Source organism: Denticeps clupeoides, chromosome 6 (genome assembly GCF_900700375.1).
Source record: "Denticeps clupeoides chromosome 6, fDenClu1.1, whole genome shotgun sequence".
In the NCBI taxonomy this organism is placed as follows: domain Eukaryota; kingdom Metazoa; phylum Chordata; class Actinopteri; order Clupeiformes; family Denticipitidae; genus Denticeps; species Denticeps clupeoides.
The window spans coordinates 1,231,181-1,231,524 of NC_041712.1; positions in this window are offsets into that span (position 1 = coordinate 1,231,181).

A 344-nucleotide genomic window follows, 5' to 3' on the forward strand; every position below is an offset into this window, starting at 1 on the left:
CCTCCACCCCGCGCCTCCACGAGTTGGGCGGACATAATGGACGTCGAGTCCCCTATGCTGCCCCGCTGTTCGACGAGCACGTGTTCGCGGACAGGGAGGAGGCGGAACGTCGAGGAGGAGGATGACGATCAGCTCCTCCGAGACGAGCCAGAGGAGGACGACGAGGAGAGGGATGCCATTCTCCCGGATGCGCAGCCCTCTAGACCTCCCAGCGCTCAGGGCAGCGAGCCCTCCACGGGGGACTTCGGTTTGGTCGAGGTGTGTAAAAGGCCGCGGCCAAGCTGGGCATTGCATGGCCAGCCCCCGTGGGACCTCGGGGTTGAGAGGGACTTTTTCGACGGGAA